Source organism: Oryzias melastigma, linkage group LG6, assembly GCF_002922805.2.
Source record: "Oryzias melastigma strain HK-1 linkage group LG6, ASM292280v2, whole genome shotgun sequence".
Classification (NCBI taxonomy): Eukaryota; Metazoa; Chordata; class Actinopteri; order Beloniformes; family Adrianichthyidae; genus Oryzias; species Oryzias melastigma.
Window position 1 is genome coordinate 30,342,353 of NC_050517.1, and position 19,010 is coordinate 30,361,362.

General features: G+C 39.8%; 1 protein-coding gene and 1 long non-coding RNA gene across 2 annotated transcripts in view; one reads left to right on the forward strand and one right to left on the reverse strand.

Moving 5' to 3' along the window:
• plcg2 (phospholipase C, gamma 2) overlaps positions 1-10,761 on the reverse strand; it is a 42,418-nt gene extending 31,657 nt beyond the window's left edge. The window contains exon 1 of the mRNA XM_024282061.2: positions 10,228-10,761. The gene's annotated coding sequence lies outside the window, so the exon portion shown is untranslated. The remainder of the gene's footprint in view (positions 1-10,227) is intronic.
• On the forward strand, positions 9,830-10,835 carry LOC118598888. The gene is made up of 2 exons (XR_004948106.1): positions 9,830-9,880; positions 10,035-10,835. It is a non-coding gene; the product is annotated as an uncharacterized LOC118598888 (long non-coding RNA).
• Positions 10,836-19,010: the final 8,175 nt, after the last annotated feature.

A 19,010-nucleotide genomic window follows, 5' to 3' on the forward strand; every position in this document is an offset into this window, starting at 1 on the left:
CTTTTGATTGTTTCTTTTAATATTTTATGTAAAGCACTTTGAATTGTCTCTGTACATGAAATGTGCTACAAATAAACTTGCCTTGCCTTACCAATCGGATGCCTCAGTAAAAGTAGGCGGAGCCTGCTGACCCCCGCGTCCAACGCTCAAAACATTTGATGGACAGCTTTCATGTTTCCCGCTTTCAAGTGGTAGGGGTGTGGCCTTCCAACAAGCTCACAGCTGATTGGTGAGGGTGGTTGCCATAGAAACAATGACTTGGGGTGAGTGATGAGGATGAATTCAGACGGGACACATTTGGTTCTCCTAAACCAGGAGTGTCAAACTCAACCACAGGAAGGACCAGAATCCAAAACGAACCTTAGATCACGGGCCGAACAGGAGAAACATTTATAGAACACTCTAAAACTACATTTTTAAACTTTTAAACTGTAACTTTTTAACATAATTCTGAATAATAAAATTATTCAGGAATATTATTCCAGAATAAATCAACTTAAACCTTAAACAACTTTCAATATTTTACTCTCCATAAAAATAGATTTTGTCAAAATTATACAAGTTAGAAATGAGCTCAAGATAACATCGAGTCATTAATAACAATAAAATGATCTGGAGGGCCGGATCCGGCCCCCGGGCCGTGACTTTGACAGGTTTGTCCTAAATAGAACCAGAGTTCATTTCCTCCGATAAACCAGGACAGATTTTCAGTCTGTGGTCCAGGAGCCAGAACACCTCTCCGTCTCTGCAGGAGGTCTCGGTTGGTTCTGTTGGGACTGAGGTCCGGTTCGATCCGAGTTTCCTCAGTCTGAATAGAGTCCGTCCTCGGAGGAGAACAGCTGGACAAAACGGTCACCGTAGCCGGGAATTATGGGATGTAAACAGAGTAGAAAAGGAGGGGCCTCTGGTCACATGAATGAGAATCAATCTCTAGCTGGAAGAGGAAACTTTGCAACTTTAGGAAACATTTCAAAAACTATCAGCTGTAAAATGTGAATAAACTGTAACATTCCAACAGTTTAGTGTGAAGATGAGCTTCAAACGGACAGAGAACGTTCATCGTTTGATTAACAAGTGTTCACATTTGTGTAACTACACTGTTTAGCTGAATACATCCTCAAAGTGACATCCAAAAACTCAATATGAAACCGGAAAAATAAGACATTTACTCCATTTAAACGGAGGTTAACATCTGCTGGGATAAATGCATAAAGGAACATCCGTCGTGGTTCAACCAGGTTCAACCCTTTGATGGGGAATCCCTGTTTGTGTCTCTGTTCTTCCCTGAACTGACTCAGTTCTACAGCCGAGCTGGAAGTCCAGACACGTCCACCGGGGCAGAATGTACCGAATGAGTCACGCCGCTCACAGACTTCCTCAAAGACCCACGCCGATGACAAGGGGGCTTTAACACATTCGTGTAGCGTTTTCTGATGATGGAGGACTTTTATAAAGAAATGAAGCAGAAAACGTTTATAAAGAAATGAAGATGAAAACATTTATAAAAAAATGAAAATGAAAACATTTATAAAGAAATGAAGCAGAAAACGTTTAGAAAAAAATGAAGATGAAAACATTTATAAAAAAATGAAAATTAAAACATTTATAAAGAAATGAAGCAGAAAACGTTTAGAAAAAAATGAAGATGAAAACATTTATAAAAAAATGAAGCAGAAAACTTTCATAAAAAAATTAAGCAGAAAACATTTATTAAAAAAATGAAGCAGAAACTCCATTTCTGAGTATTTTTTGCTCAAATCAGGAGCAGATGAAAAAATCCAGTTTGAAAAAGAGCTAATTTGTAACACTGAAAATGCACTGAGCTCCCTGCTCTGCTCCACTCTGATGTATCCACTTAGACAAATAGATCCATGAACGTCTTTGTTTTCCTGGTCTGAGCTGGAATCTGGATCAGAACCGGACAGCTGGATTGATCTGATATCACTCGCCATTTCTGCTGCTCCGGTAATGTTAGCTTGATGGTGTGAGGGGCTGTAAGCTAGTGGGGGAGTGCAAACAGAGTAAAGAGGAGGGGAATAAACTAATAATCATGTCAAATGCTCTAAATGACTCAAAAACCCAGAGGAGATCTCTGGGTCGGTCTGCCTGCTGTGGTAACGTTGCTGTTCGACGCGTCTGCTGGTGTCGATGTGTAATTTCCTCCTTCATCAGCTTCTCTGAACACAGGCAGGTTTTAGTCTTTCTGTCGTTGTGAAACAAACGGCTTCCTGCTGTCAAAAGCAAAGTGTGAGCGTTGGTTCAGGAGGATCCAGCGTCTGTGCACGCTCTCAGGTGACGTGAGCGTCTGAGCGGGTCAGAAGTCTGCGCAGACTCTACAGACGAGTCATGGGAGGAAGTTCAGGACCAGGGAAACTGTGAGCTGCTGCAACATTTCAGCTGCATGAACCCAGACGAGCAGAGAGTTCCTGCTGGTCCTCCAGTGAACCAACGCTGTAGTTATCTGATCAGAACTCTTCAAAGTTTTTAGGTTAAAAGACAAAATGTCTGAACTCTCTGAAGAAACATCCTCCTAAACCTGCAGGGTTCTGTTGTTGTTGACTGTGTACTCAGTAACCATGAAAAGTGGATCTCCCAGAACACGACAGAACCACGACTGTGGAGGAGCAGGAGGAGAAGGTCGAAGATCAGGACCGGGTTTGGTTTCAATTATAATTATTATGGGCTTAAAGGACATTAGGAGAATTTACGATGCAGTAGAATAGAATAGAAAAGAGTAGAAGAGAAGAGAAACTATAACATAAAATAAAACAAAAAAAATAGAAAAGAATAAATTGTACAGAATAGAAATTCTATTGAACTGAATAAAATAGAAAAAAAATAGAATATAATAGAATCAAATTCAATAGAACAGAATAAAATAAAATGGAATAGAATGAAACAAAATGAAATAAAATAGCAAAAGAAAAAATAGAATAGAATAGAACAAAATAAAATAAATTTAAATAAAATTGATTGAAACAATGAAATCTAATGAAATAAAATACAACAGAATTGAATAAAATAAAACAAAATAAAAAAAATAAAATAAAATAAAATAAAATAAAATAAAATTCAATTCAATTCAATTCAATTTTATTAAACAAAACAGAATATTTGTTGGGAGTTTATGTCCAAATGTTAACACAATATACAAAACAAATCATCCCTGAGGTTAAAAAAGTCCTAATTCTCTAAGTTTTCTGTTTAATACACTTTTTTGTTGTGCTAAAAAATATTGTCAAAATTCTGCAATTAATGCTAAAACACTTTAACTTTATACATACAACTGTGTAGACGTTATTATTATTAAAATATAACATCGAATGTTCAAATGATTCGATTTATTGTTGCCTTTTGAATTTATTTTAGTCATGAGAAACAAAAGTATTTCCTGTTGTTGTTTTTGTTTTTAATGGTTGTTTTTTTACATAAATATGATAATAAACAGAATAATCCAGATCTCTCTCCTCATCCTGGTGTCGTTACTGCAGGTTTAACTCCTGATGTTGAAGCGACGGACTAAACAAACGTTCATCTTTTCTCAGGTCGTCACATAAACTGAAACTACGACAGTTTCACAATAAACCTTTTCTATGCAAATTCTGCTTTGCAGAAACGAGGACGACGCTCTTGTTGTTTTGTTTTGTGTTTCTGTTTGAAATTCTTTTTGTTCCTGAAATATTATTCCTAGAGAGCATTTCTGAGGCAGACGATTCCAAAACAAGATTTAGGTTGTTTACAAAAGTGAGTTTATTTATGATGGAATAGAAAATAAAAACATCTCTAACATCCATAAAAGCTTCAGTTTGGAGAAAGTCACAAACTTCAATTTAATTTCTCAAGGAGGAGAGTTTTCATCAGTGATGAAGGTCATGAGTGATGAAGGTCATCAGTGATGAAGGTCATGAGTGATGAAGGTCATCAGTGATGAAGGTCATCAGTGATGAAGGTCATGAGTGATGAATAGGGGTGTAACGGATCAAAAAACTCCCAGTTCGGATCGTGTCACAGTTTAAGGATCACGGTTCGGATCATTTTTCAGATCAGTAAAAAGTAAAAAACAAAAAAACAGCTGGAAAAATAACCAGATTAAAGCCCTAAAATACCCTTGAAAAGTTTCAAAACACATATTTGATCAAACATATATGCAGAACCTCAAGGCATAAATATACTGTCATATAAATAACGTCACAGAATTTGCTCATTGAGGCCTATTTATAAAACAAAATATCTTTGGACTTTATGATGACATAAACATGTCTTCAGACCAAATCTACAAAAACTAGGAGAGAAGAATCCCTGAAATAGTTTTGAAATTACCAAATCTTTCTGCGGTAACCCCAAAAATCCACATTTTTTTCTCATGTCTCCCATCCCCCAACGGCCAAATTCAATCCAAAATAAACAGTTCAAATCAAACTTAAATTATTTAGTTGGTACTAACTGATTTATTGAAACTGCGGGGACATTTAAATATTCAAAAATAAGAACAATTGTCAATAGAACATGTCCAGGTGAGGCGCTGCACTGCCCGCTTTTGCAGCGATTTTTGACACCTTTTGCTTGCCATACCGCCCTCCCCGTTATAGACGGAGCAGCAGCCTTGCCCTGCCACAGCGCGGGACAGGTGTTTCTCCTCACTGAAAGATCCTCTTAGGCCAGACATGGAGACGTGAGCTGATGCTTTCATTCAGCTCTTCAAAATAAATAAACCAGATCTCCAATCACCTGCGTTCTAAATGACAAACCTTTCATTTAAAAGGTCTCTAAATGATTACAGCTCGCTCTGGTTGTAAAAGTTGACAGACTGTAGATTTGAAACTAGTTTAATTCTAATAATATGTATTAATAATTCACTATTTTTCATCCCTGAACAAACCAAAAAGAATTAATAAAGTTCTTTAAAAACATTATTTTAATAATAATTGATAAATTCAAGATACATGTAAATAACTCTTCCTTTATATTTGACTAGCAAATGAAATAAAAAATGTCAGGACATTTTATATACTTGAGAATTCACGGCAGAAGCAAATATTTCAAAGAGTTCCCTAAAAAAAAAAAAAAAAGAAAAAAAACTGCTTTTATTATTCCTACGATTTAGGTTAGTTGATCCATTAGAAAAGAGTTCATTCTTTCAGGTTAATAATTGACTGATGTTTTCCAGCCAGAACCTCCAGAGGGGACGGTCCCGGAGAAGATCCTCGCCCTGTTTGTACTAACGAACTTCCTGCTGATCCGCGGTGACTCGGTCCTCCGGGTGACGGGACATGTGAGAGGATCAGAGGCAGTTCTATGAAACCAGAGAGCTTCGTGTTCAAGTCCCACTACCATCATCTATGATCTTCTGTCAAAGTATCCCAGAGTTTGTTTGATTCTGCCGTTTTTGGTGAAAATCAAAAACCTGTTTTTTCTAAGAGAGTTTTCAGACTGGACACATTTGGTTTGTTTAAAGTGAAGCAGAGTTTGTTTCCTCTGATAATCCAGAATTAACAGTTTTCTCTGAGTTTCCTCAGTCTGACTGCAACTGGACCAAAATGGCCACCATAGCCGAGCATTATGGGATGTAAACAGAGCAGAAAGAAAGTAACTGATGAGACAGAAACTCAGTGAAATGTGGTGGACGAATGCAGGCTCATTAAAACAACTTTAGGGAGATCCGCTTTGATCCTCTCAGTTTTCCTGACAATCTGTCATAAATATTAATCAGATACTGATCATCCTTCTGAGTCCGGCTGTAGATCGATACGATTCAATTAACGAATCAAGCTCTAAGATTCACAAATCAACCACGATTCTTACTTTTAATGTTTGTTTCTATGAGACCTTTTTACTGTCAGTATGAAAATGTAAAGTATATGTATTAAATCGTCATCATTTATACTTTTACTTAGAACAAGAGATCAGAATCAACAAAACTGATAAAAACACAAAGATTGAGAACGAAATTGTGTTTTATATTCTGGTTAAGTTCAGCAGTAACATAAACAACATTAAAAATCATCTTTTTTGATCATTAAACATCAAAATCTAAAACTGCTCTCCAGTTTTTCCATCCTGAAACTTCTGCATCACTTTATGTTCTAAGCATTACGTTTTGGAGCAAATCTGTTATTAAAAAGTCGCGTTTCTCCGCTTCAGAGTTTCGTTAACTGGATCAACGGTTGAAGAGTTATAACATAACCAAGACGATGTAAAGACTGAAGCTGAAGCTCCGGTCGTGAAGCGAATCAGTTTTTTAGAACATATGTCGGTGAGCAGAACTTCAGTCTCAGTTTCTGAACGGAAACAATAAAAAAAAGAAAAATCTGCTAGTTTTACTTTGAAAACAGGAAGCTTCTTTGACACTTTATTTTGAAGGTTTGTTTACTTCCGGATGACAGCAGCGCTGCTTGTTCGGCTTTGTTTTAGTTTATAAACTAGTCTAAACTAATTCTGTATTTCAGAGCAAAAAATAAATTTCTCCCAAAGTATATTTTACAACTCTACTTTATTTAGAAAGATAGCGGATCGCGAGTGTCTGCGTCCTCAGACGTAGTCCATAGCCGTCGTCTCCTCGGTAACCGTCCTGCAGCATGTCTCCAGCGTACCAAAGCAGCAGGACAAAGTGTTGAACCTGACGCTGATACAAACATTTACGTTGATCAGTAAATATAAAGTTTGAATAAATGAAATATACCGACAAGAATCACAAACTGAAGACCATTACTCTTCCTCTCATTGCTTTGCCCCGCCCTCGTAATTCCTGGCCAATGACTGAAGAGATCTTTAGTCACACAAACCTCCGGTTGACAGTCGTCTGAATCCAGACCCAACAGAAAGTTCTGGACTCGGTCCAGACCACATTAAGTGGACTCAGTGTGGTCCAACAGTCTTTTAATCCTAGGACAAATTTTCTGCAGCAGGCCATTCAGAAACTCACCTTTGAGCCATTGGCATGGCAGTAAGCCTCCACTGATATCCCATCATCCCTTTGCTTACAGTTCCTCCCGCCAGCTTACAGCCCCACGCTAACATTAGCCGAGCAACATAAATGCTGAGACATATTGGAGCAATTTGGCTGAAAAGTTTAAAGCCGGATTCCAGCTCAGGACCAGGAAATCAAAGACGTCTACAGGTGGATGCTTCAGGACGGGGCGGAGCAACCAGACTTTGGCCCCGCCCATTTCACTTGCTTTTTTCAGAAATACAGTTTTCAGCTTAAACTCTGATATACATGTCCTCCATCAGGAGGAAAAATGCTGCAAAAACATGTTAAAAATACAATTAAAGTTCTAATATCCAGCAGGAAGCTAAATATAGATTTGTATTTTTTAAACCCAGATAAATTTAGAATTTAAAATAATTCTCTGCAACGATTGGTCAAAAAAAAAAGCTAAACTTAGAATTTGGAAAACTAAAAAAACATCAGTTTCTGCTTCAGCAATATAGATTTCCTCTTTCAGACTGTAATGACGCTTCGCTGTTACGCTGACGATTCCACATTAACCTGAATGAACTTTCATTCTTCATGCAAACACAGAAACAGCTTCTGTCCAGGTAATAAACCCGTCCCTCCATTCCTGCCCTCAGCAGCCATAAACCGACCGCGGTCCAAAGTCTCACGGCTCTGGAACACGTTTGGTCATCCGCCATGAGCTACGGGAGATCTGAAGATTTACACTAAAGGAAAGTCAGGGTGGGAATTCTCAAAATAATAATCATGTTTACCAAAAGTGCACACGCTCGAGGAAGTCCGGATTACGATCGTAATCAGGAGCAACTATTGTGCTTCAGTCCGGCCAAAGCAAAAGATTAACCCAAATTCCTTTGGGTTTTTATTCACTGATATCCAGATCCGTTTTCCCTCATTTAAAAAACAAACTCATGAAAATGTTTTCATGGATACAAAAGAATCCAAACTAAAAACTATGTTTTTGCTGCTCAAACAGATTCAAACGTCTCGTCGTTTCTGTTCAACATGAATGCAGCAAACCGGACAGTTTTCCTCTCTGAGTTTCGCTTTAACTACATGTTTTCACATCTGTTTCAAAGTAAAAGCAAATGAAGCGTAGATGGTGGTGTGAGCTGTTTCCTCCTTTTCTGTTCCCAGGAGCCCCCCCCCCTCGCTAACCTGCACAACGTTTTACACAAATGGACATTTCCTCCTACGTTCACCGTCAAACTGAGCTCTGAAAATAAGAATAAATGAGCAAAAACAGAGCCTAATTATTTATAAAAAGAAAAATATTTAATTTGTGTTTTGTTTGGGCATGATGCTGTTCTCTGTTTTCATGAAGCTTCAACTAAAGCTTCAACTTTATTTTATAAAGGTAAAAAATCACAAAATAGAGTCAAATGGGTCAACAAGGTACAAATGAAGTGTAAAAAGAATTCAAATTTAAACCTAAAGGCCTCAAACGTCACAGTCAGAAATCATTATAATTAATACAAACCAGTGAAGCGTTGAAAAACTTTCACATAAACAGAGTTTAATGCAGTTTCTGTAGAAACTAAGCAACAAAACTCAATGTAAGAGACCTTTCGGACTCGCGGTCCTCCATCACAGACATGAAACAGCAGCGACGGTCCTTGTTCGCCTGCTGGATCACAGGCGGCATATCTATTAAAATGTGAAGCACAAGCTGCTTTTGACAAAGCCGAGGCTTCTTCTGATCTGAAAAACCTGAACCTGAAGCGTTTACTCATGAGGTCTGCGCCTCTAAAGTTCTACCAAAATACGACGACATCCTCACGTTCAGAAGGATTCATAGAACTGGAGTAAAGTACAATGCTGTTATTTAGCATTTAAACTATTTGACTTTTAATGACTACAAAATGATGTGGAAAACACACAGTCCACCCATATTTAATAAATTAAACATACCAGACATTTATGATCTTAATTCGCTCCTGATTATTTGTATATTGTGCACTTTACACTAGCATACATAAATAGTGACTTCAATCCCCAAATTCATCAGCATTCACTCGTACTAAACAACAATATTCCACAAAATATCACAAACTTTTCACTACAAACTCCTTCACAAATTCTAATTTGAAAAACAAACCAAAATATATTTTTATGGAGAGTAAAATATTGAAATTTATTTAAAGTTTAAGTTGATTTATTCTGGAATAATATTCATGCATTTTTATTACTCACAGTTATGTTAAAAAGTTACAGTTTTAAAGTTTAAAAAATCTGCATTCTGCTAGTTTTTGGACTATTTTGGCATTAACTAAATTTTTTTAGGTTATTTTGGATATTTCAGCTACATCCTAGCTGTTTTGGCTAATTTAAAAAAAAGTTTTTAGGCTGTTTTGGAGTTTAGCTAACATTTACATGCTAGCTGTTTATGTTAATTTGTTTTTTTCAGTTTTTTTAGACTATTTTGAAGTTTAGCTATGTTTTTCAGCGACATTCTAGCTGTTTTGCTGGATTTAGGCTTTTTAAAAATGTCTTTTTAGGCTAATTTAGGCTTTTTTTCAGGGTTTTTGTTTTAGCCTAATTTAAAATTTAAGTATTTTTCTTTAGCTACATGCTAGCTATTTTGACTAACCTGAGTTGTTTTTTTTTTTAACTATTGGAATTTAGCTAATATTTTAGCTGGCTATCAGGTTCAGAGATTTCAGCTATCAGCTTCAGTGTTTTTAGCTATCAATTTCAGCATCTGCAGCTACCAGCACTAGCATGTTTAGGAGTCAAATCCAGCTTCCAGCATTCACACTAGCATTATCACGGGTATGTTATACATCTAGTTCATAATTATGTTAAAAAGTTACAGTTTTATAAATATAGTTTAGAGTGTTCGATAAACATTTATCCTGTTCGCCCGTGACCTCAGGTGTGTTTTGGATTTTGGCCCCCGGTGTGATTGAGTTGGACACTCCTGCGGTAGGTCATCCGGGCTGGGGACCAGCTCAGGGAACCCCATTGGGAAGCCATACGAGATTCAGCTCGTCTCTTATGACATGTTAAAGTTAGATGACTGAAGGTGTGGATTTTATTTTAGTAGAAACTCTTGTTTGAATCTGCTTTTATTTTGAAGGCGCAGGTGCAGCTGCGCCTGCAGGTCCCGAGTCTCATCCCAACCGGCCGCCTGCAGCTGCAGACGGCGCAGCTGCAGGCGGCCGCGCGCGCGGCCCTGCAGCTCTGCAGACGCGGAAAAAGCGGACTTCCCGTCATGCGCGGCGCAGACACTTTGACACCAAGCAGCCGTTCGATCTCAAACCGTCACTCACCGTCGGACACGAGTCGATCTGCCCAAACCGAAGAGAGCCAGAGAGCCGTCCTCTAGCGGGTCATGGTCCGGAGGCTGAGCGGGAAGGAGGACGGACGGAGCGGCCGGACCGCTGGACGCTCGGTTCCTCTCTCTGCGCTGGGATAGAGGAACTGAGGAAGTAAAAGTTGACTTGCATCACACACAGCATGCAAGTTTTGAAGAAGTCCGGAAGCAAGGACGGTATCTATGCAAATGAGGGCAGCTGCGGGGACGGGTGAACGATCAGAGGAAGAAACGCGCCAACGTGGAGCTGGAAGAACTGCCGTCCCCGCCACTCGATCAAGGGTTTATGGGCCGTAGAAGGTCTTCAAGTTTGACCCTGTAAACTGTTCACGTAGCGTCGATCTGCTGTCTCTGATGGAGAATTCTTCCTCTGTCTTCAACCAGAGACTGACGTTCATCTCCACCATGTTCAGAGTCCAGAACTCGTTTATAATTCAGTCAAATCTCTCAGATGTTGGTCAGTAAAACGGACTGTCATGGATGTTTGCAGGTTTTTAACCCCATTTGACTCTTTTGTCTCCGTTTTTTCATTAAAATAAAGACATGATTGATTTTGTCCTTTTATTTGAAGCTGAGTGACTATAGAAGTCGTGAAGAATAAGTGAAGAACAGATAACGGTTTGAGAGGGCTTATGGGAAAAAGTCTATTCTTCATTTTTTTAGGTAGAATTTGAGAATCTTACAGTTATAATATCATATTCTACTGTTATAATTCTCAACATTTACACGCAAACAATAATAGTTGATATTTTTATGCTATTTATAAATTCTACATAAAACATTAACGGTACATTCACACCAAACGCGGCCGACGCTCCGGAGGCGTCAAGTTTCAATGTTAAGTCAATGTAAAGACGTGATCGGCTGCGGCGCGATTTCAGTGATGAACTTAACGCGATGCGTCAACCAATCAGCGACCCAGCTTTGAACACGTGACGCTTTCAGTGACCAGATCAAAGAGGAGGAAGCAACATTCAAGATGGCGGCTCGATTTTTGCCATGATCCTCCATGGTTTTCTAAACCCACGGGGGGGGGGGCTAGGTTCCCGGAAACTGTCCCAGTTTCTGTTGGGCGAAGGCGAGATACCAGCAGAGCTGATAGCTGTCGCCGCTGCTCAGGCTGATGGCGAGCGCTGCTGTCCAGGTGATCCAGATAGATTTACTGCCCAGGTCCCTGGACAGCAGAGCTCGCCAGCGGTAGGGCGGTCGACTCCTGGTCAGAAGTGAGCGGGTTCGATTCCTGCCTTGCCCACCCATGTGTCGAAGTGTCCTTGGGCAAGACACTGAACCCCAAATTCCCTCTGGTGGGAGGTTGGCGCCAGTGTTCGGCAGCGGAGCCACCACCAGTGTGTGAATGGGTGAATGTGTGAATGTGTGAATGGGTGAATGAGTGAATGGGTCTGTGACTGTGAAGCGCTTTGGGCCCTCGAAGGAAGGTAGAAAGAAGGAGGGTAGAAAGTGCTATACAAGTATACAACATTTACCATTTACCATTCCTGCTCTCACTGCAGGAGTGAAGCACACAGAGAGACTCTGGAAGATCTGGTGAGAACAAACACAGCGATGTGCTTGTTGGTGTCTCTGTAGAACTCTCCAAACATACAAACCCAAGATACTCTCTCAACATCATCCATGATGTGACAGTGAAGGAATTCCAGAAGAACTTCGGCCGGTGTAGCAGATGTGCTCGGCCTGTCAGGTCGGCTCGGGGGCTGGCGCATAGATGACGTGTAAGATTGTGATTGGTCCGGACGATTAGACCACTGTCACGTGACACGGGGAATGACACACATCCGCCATAACAATGCACGGATTCTTCCCGAGTAAAACACAGAGGAGGTCCGAACAAATACGTTAAGAATCACAAAAGGAGAAGGAATATTTGCAATCAGCCTCAGAAACCTTGACGACGAAATAATCCGATGGAGAGGAATCATCACAGGATAATGATCGTTATTTTAATAGAGAGAAATCAGGCTGGGAAACATGAAGTTTGAGCTAAAGTGGGTGCTAGCGAGTAGCATGATAGCTTGTTGTTAAAAGCTCAATGAACACATAAAAAAAGTAGTTATTCGCACGTATTTCTTTCTAAATACATCCTGCCAATGTTGAACTGGTCGCACAGACCGGATGAAGTCCCGCTAGAATATGCAGCTCACGTTCTGCTCCGTTACACAAACACTGAGGAGAGCAGACGTTAGTGAAGGAGCTGTCAATGAAAAATAATAAATAATAACCCGAGCAGATCTTAACAGTTTTTTCCTTTCTTTTTTAAAAAATAAACTTTATTGTAAACATCAGTTCCAGTACAGAAAAACAGCAAATTAGCCAACTCGTTTGTTACAGTTGTGTGACGTCATCACTAGTCGCAAGACCCCGAGCCGATCTGACAGGCCGAGCACATCTGCTACCCACATGTTACACATATGTTACACATATGTTACCCATATGTTACTTATATGTTACCCATATGTTACCCATATGTTACACATATGTTACCCATATGTTACACATATGTTACACATATGTTACCCATATGTTACACATATGTTACCCATATGTTACCCATATGTTACACATATGTTACCCATATGTTACACATATGTTACACATATGTTACACATATGTTACTTATATGTTACACATATGTTACACATATGTTACCCATCTGTTACACATATGTTACCCATATGTTACTTATATGTTACCCATATGTTACCCATATGTTACCCATATGTTACCCATATGTTACACATATGGGTAACATATGTGTAACATATGGGTAACATATGGGTAATATATGGGTAACACCTCCTCGTTTGTGGAAGGAAGGAGAACCAGGAGGTGAACTGCAGAGTCCTGCAGAATGACCTCCAGCAGACTCAAACCAGAACCAGACTCTAGAGGGGGGAGAACCGGACGTCTGCTACAGCCCAATACGTTGTAGATGTTGCATTTGCTGGAGATCACCAGGAGTGGTCAATTCTCCACTGATGTCCTGATCTCTTCACAATGAAAGCAGCTTCTGAGCTGTGAGAGTCAGGACGTGGAGAACGTCCTGCTGCTGCAGCATCGTCCAAGCGGTCCTGCAGTGGGTCAGGGAGGGTGTGATGAGATTTCTGTGGTGGGTCACACAGCTCTCCATGTGATCACCACAGGTAACCTGCCTGTCAGTGGTGACCGAGGAGAGATCCTCAGACCGTTTGTCAGACCGTACGCTGGTGTGGTTCTGGTTCCTCCTGGACGACACCAGACCTCATGTCAGCAGATTCTGCTATGAAGGTATTGATGGAATGGACCGGCCCATTCCCCAGACCCGAATCCAAGACAGAACCTCATGTCTCGGTCCGTCCACCAGCAACAGGCTGAACCACAGAGTGTCCAGGAGCTGGTGGATGTTTGGTCCAGGTGTGGAGACCGTCCCCCTCCTCATCAGCAGGTGTTACAGGGAAGACATGGAGGCCACGCCCACTTCTGAGCCTCACTTTAATGGAGTGAGATCCACAGACCTCCATAGACAAATACGTTCAATTCCCATGAATAATCTGTGTGGTTGTGTTGCTATCACGTCCAACTGTGAATAAAAGATTTAAAACTAGAAAATTTGTGTTAGTGTGAATGCATTTTACTGAAAGTAGTTGCTGAAGATGCTGAAGCTTTTGCTGAAGATGCTGAAGCTTTGCTGAAGATGTTGACACAATTGACTTAAATTGCTGAAGAGATTTGCTGAAACTGCAAAAGCTAAATGTTAAATTCGCTAAAAGACTGAAAATGTTGTTAAAATATAAAAGAACGTTGAAGTTGAAATAAATTCATGAAAAATTTTAGTAAAATTGCTTAAAAATCTCCAATACATGTCAAGTGTGCATAAATGTTTAGCCTGTTGGTTATCAGCCAAACTCCAAACTAGCCAAAAAAGCTAACATGTTGCTTAAATATTAGCTGAGCTCCAAATATTTTGAAAAATACTCTTAAAGATGAAAACATGATATATTTAATGGCTTCTTGCTGCTTAAAATGTTGATCTTTAAAGACTCTCATTCATTTCCTATGGGCATATTTTGCTCAGTATTTCAAAAACTGTTACGTTTATGAAAACCAAAAATAGAGTCAGTAAAGTTCTACACGAGCTGAACGTTCTGATACCAAGATTGAAGTTGAGATTGAAAATCTCTTTTGGCAAAACAACATTTGAATTATTTTCTTCTGTTTTCACTGCTGTTATGTTATTTTGTGTATTTGTTGTAAAAACTGAATTCCACCAGTTTGAAGCATCTATTTCATTTATTTGTAGTTTGTTTGAAGTTTGAGGATCTTTATTTGGATTTTAGTCCGACTGCAGGAAGGAGTTACTGGACATTTATTAAGCATGGAGGGGAAGTTTCCCGTTTTGAACCCATATGTAAACTCTGGGTGCACCTGTACCGCTGGTCGCTCTTAGACCACATGACAGATTTGCATGCCAACATGGCGCCGGGATTTGCATGTTTGCAGAGCAGAAAGGGGGGAGGACGAACACAAGGCCGCCTTTCAGCCTCTGAGGAAGTCTTTGCATTTAATGCAGCACCATAATTTACAAAGTCACTCGTCAGGTCAGAACAGACTAAAAAAATGAGGATGAAAAACAAACCATGAAATGAAACGGAGTTTCAGGGAACAGAAGTGTTCAGTACTCAGACGGGAGCAGCTGTTCACTGATACTCTGGAAAAGCAGAATTTATTCCACAAATGATGTTTCTGTCGTGTCAGATCTCATTTTTCCCCAATCGTCCCATTAAAAACCTTCAGCTCAGAATACTTTGGTTGTTTGTGTCTGTGGTCTTCTTTCTGACCACAGGATGTTGAAAACTAATTTCTAAAATAGTTCAGGAAATTGTGTCAGCTTTAAAAACTAAAGCCGGCCTCTGTCACTCTTGAAAGAACCAAAACCCGTTTAGTGCATCAAAATCAAAACACAAACAGCTTCTGCAAGATTATAAAAATGACAGAAAAAACAGACTTCAATCTGGAGGTTGTTCCTAAAGACACGAGTGTTTAGCTTTCACTCAGACGAGGATGATGACGGAGAGATGTCAGCAGCCGTGGATGTTTTGAGGCTTCACCCCAGATGAGGATCAATCATTTCTGCATTTCCACTGCAGCTGAACAATGAAGGAGACGATCAGACCGACATCGGCTTCAGCATTCGTCCCACAGGCACAGAGGTAAAGCGGCTGCAGCCGAGCTAAGCTAGCATGAATGTGTGCAGCAGATAAATTATTTTATATCGCAATAATGATAAATATCATGATATATGACAATAAAGCACATTTTCAGTCATTCTCTGAAACAAATGGGCAAAAATGTCATTTCTTACTTTTCTCTGACTTTATTTTTTTGAATAACATATAACTGAAACGCCACAAATGAGAAACTTTTTTTTACATTTTTTTAAAGTGACCAACAGCTTCAAGTTTAAAGACCATTAACAACATTAACTTTAGGATATTTTGAAGTTTAGCTTTTGTTTTCAGGTACATGCTAGCAGTTTCTGCTAACCCAAGTTTTGTTTCCAGTTTTTTAGGCTAATTTGGCATTTTGGCTATCAGCTTCAGCTTTTTTAGCCATCAATTTCAGCTTCTTTAACGGCCAAATTCAGCTTCCAGCATTCACACTATCATTATCACAGGTAATGCTACATATCTAGTTCATAATCATGTTAAAAAGTTACAGTTTTAAAGTTTTAAAAATGTAGTTGTAGAGTGTTCTATAAATGTTTATCCTGTTCGTCCCGTGACCTCAGGTGTGTTTTGGGTTTTGGCCCCTGTGTGATTGAGTTCGACCCCCCCCCACACACACACACACTTTATAGTGACTCTTGGTAGCTCCAAAAATCCTGTAAACTCCAAATATTTCACTATTTCCAATTCATAGCCTCAGTCATTCACCGGTTTAGTGAATCTGGAAGTAGGTCATGCTTACAGCCCATTCCTCGTGGGTTGCTGGAGCCTATCCCTGCTGCTCTTGGGTCTGTAGGGTGCCCCCTGGACAGGTCACCAGTCTGAGGTGAAGCTACATAATCACACATGTTGATACCAAATCCACAATCTAACAGAGGCAGGGGAGCAGCGACTGGTTAGCTCAGTCGGCGACGTGAAGGGCTGGTGCAACCTGGGTTAGTTTCCTCTAGGGGGCGCTATGGTCCATCATGGGTCCTCATGCTGCTGCCTGTAGCCACAAAGGGGCCAAAGTTTGGGTCTCCCTGTGCCGGTCCTCAGCCTGGATCGAATGCAGGGTCGTATCTGGAAGGGCATCCGGCGTAACACTTTCTGCTGAACTGGGCGGATCACTGAAAGCTGATTGGCTGTGGCGACCCCTGAGGGGATGAGCTGAATGATGAACTGACCTATGAAGTGTTTTTGGACTGTGGGGGGAACCCAGACAGCCAGAGAAAACCCGAAAACGCCCCAGGAGAACATGCAGACGGCCCACGAAGAGGTCCAGCTGGAACTCAAACCGAAGCCGTCTCCCTGTGAAGAGAGAGTGCTAACCACTACACCACAGCGCCGCAGCACCACAGCACAGCCCAACAGAGATATCATCTAGACGTGTAATCATTCTGTGAAATGAGGTCGTCAGAAAAGATTTCTGCCTGCTGTGCATGAAGTCCTTGAGGATTTTATCTGAGTCTGCAGATCTTCAAACCGTCTGTGGAGTCCCTCAGGGTTTGTTCCATCGTTCTAACGGCATCGATGCCTCACAGACACTCAGGAAGAATGAAAAACACAACAGATTATGAATTAAAAGCTTCTACATTAAATAAAATCAAAAAAATAGAGTTCAAATGTGAGCTTTTGAAAAGACTCTTTGTGTTTTTGTTTCTGTAATTCTAACTTTTCACTAACTCTGACCTTCTGTGGAGGACGCTCCTCCGACCCCCCTCCTCCCCAACACACACACAAACCATTGTTGCAAAAGGAAACAGGTGTAGAATGTAAAACAGTTGGAATGGAAATGAATTTTCTATTTGTGGTCCTCTTAATTTATGCCTGATGTGCTGGAGTGTGCTGTGTACACATAGCGTGACACGGCGCCGCGGCTTTCACGGACCGCCTCAGAGCAACAATGACCACGTAGAGGCGAGTTTCCCTCCCACTCACTTTCCTACAGCACACCTGCTCAGGTGAGGCCTGCTTCCTGCCCCGCAACAGCGACGGCTCAGTCTACCTGGGAACCTGAATTTATAATAACTGAACTGATCTCAGGTCCAGAAATGACATCAAGAGTTTACGTCTGTTTTATTTAAACACTACAGCGTACAGTAATAGCATAGATTCATAAATGTACATCCTCTAACTCCTCCTCCTCTGTGAATGAGCTGAGACTAACATTTATGACTGATTATAAAATCGTTTCCCAGATTCAGCAGAACTCTGATGGAGAAACATCTTCATGTCAGTCCGACGTGGTGACAGACAGACGAGCAAACGGGTTTCTCAGCTTCACATCAACGTCAGAGGTTTCCAAACATCAGTTGGTGGTTCTCTGAGAAGATATTTTGGTCTCCTGAAGGACCAGGTCTGTTTGGAGATTTTTCTTCATCCTTCTTGAAGAAAACACAGAAGCACTTTGACCTCCCAGAGATCTCTCTGAGAAAACCAACAGTAACATTTTCAGAAAATTTCTGAATGTTTACATGCATTTCTGACATTTATTTACATTAAAATATCAAATGAAATAAGTATTTAAATCAAAAGTTTTTGACATTTTCATGTCTAAAACTTGTGTGAGTTGTGGTGAACTCTCAACCTGCACAATCACTGGATTCCTGGTTTGATTATTATCATTTTAACTCTTTAGGTCTTTACCTGCTGAGCGTATTTTAATAATAATAATATATATTTTAAATCATTCAACCATGACATAAAAAATAATCTTATGCACCAAATCTGACTCTGCAGCATCTTTTTCACTGTAGATGATCATTTCTGTCCGTTGAAGAAACATAAATGTTCAAATCGATCTGTTTTGTTATAAAAACTTCTTTCTTTTTCAACAATGTAAAAATAACAAGACTGTGTGCCATAAACACAAAGTCGATAAATGAAATTAGAAAGTACTTTTATTCTCATTAATAGACAAATATAGTTTTTAAATTACAAACTGAGTCCATAAAATGTCCTAAACTTGACTTCTTAATGATTTTTTCTGGAAATGTAAACTAAATCACGTGAAAGACAACACTGCCCCCATCAGGTCAAACTACAAACTACAACACAGATTCCAGCTGAATGACATTAATAACTGTGGTGGTTACATTTATGGTTACACATATTTGGGCTTTTATTACGGGAAACAGAGTTCAGGTTCTGCCTAATTAAACGACTGTGGTCGTCTGTTAGTCACAGTCTGCTGGTGCTGTTGAGGTCTGCATGGAGAGTTCAGTATCCTGTCGTCATTGTGGGGAACAGAGAACAGGAAGCATCTGGAGTAAACCTGCAAACACAGAGATATACAAATGATGAAGATCTGAGAGGAAAGGACTCCACAACATTTAAATAAGTCTCATCCTAAATTCAGTCAAACAGATCAAATAGAAGTTATGAAATTCTCCAGATTGTCCACTAAACAGGGGAATGTAAACCGTTTATTATTATATTTTTATTTTAAGATTATTATATTTTATTAGAATTGGTATTGTTAATGGTAACGGACAACAAAAAGTAAGCTTTAATTGTCATCATAATTTATTTAAATATA